Here is a 446-nt window from a genome sequence, read left to right as displayed (position 1 = left end):
CCACTAGCCGCAAATCCCCCAGTCACATGCCCCATCCTGGCTGTAAACGCATGATCGTGCCCGAAGGTATGCCACCCACAAGTTGGGAAATAAACATTATCATCATCATCATTTTTTGCTTCAAACGTGGATCTTCTTAAATGTTAAGCACAGACCAGGTATGGTGGATAACAGCCATATGTGACGCTCGAATCGTCTACTGACGGACATCAAAGGAATGGGACTCGGCCATTAAGTCTTGATGATTTTGAAGAGATATCAGACAGCATGAAGCTAACTGATGAAAAAAAAAAAACGCTTATTATTGTCAGGTTGATAACAGAAGGTAGCTAATTGGGACCGGATATAGGCGGATTTGTGCTTGGTAGCATAGAAAACAAGGAGTGGCCATAGTCACTAAAAATGCCATTATAGTAAGTAGCCATAGAAAAAGCGGGTGCAAGTAT

Source organism: Opisthorchis viverrini (assembly GCF_000715545.1).
Source record: "Opisthorchis viverrini unplaced genomic scaffold opera_v5_391, whole genome shotgun sequence".
NCBI classification, from domain to species: Eukaryota; Metazoa; Platyhelminthes; class Trematoda; order Opisthorchiida; family Opisthorchiidae; genus Opisthorchis; species Opisthorchis viverrini.
The sequence above is the reverse complement of the archived record's forward strand: the minus strand, read 5'-3'. Positions refer to the sequence as shown.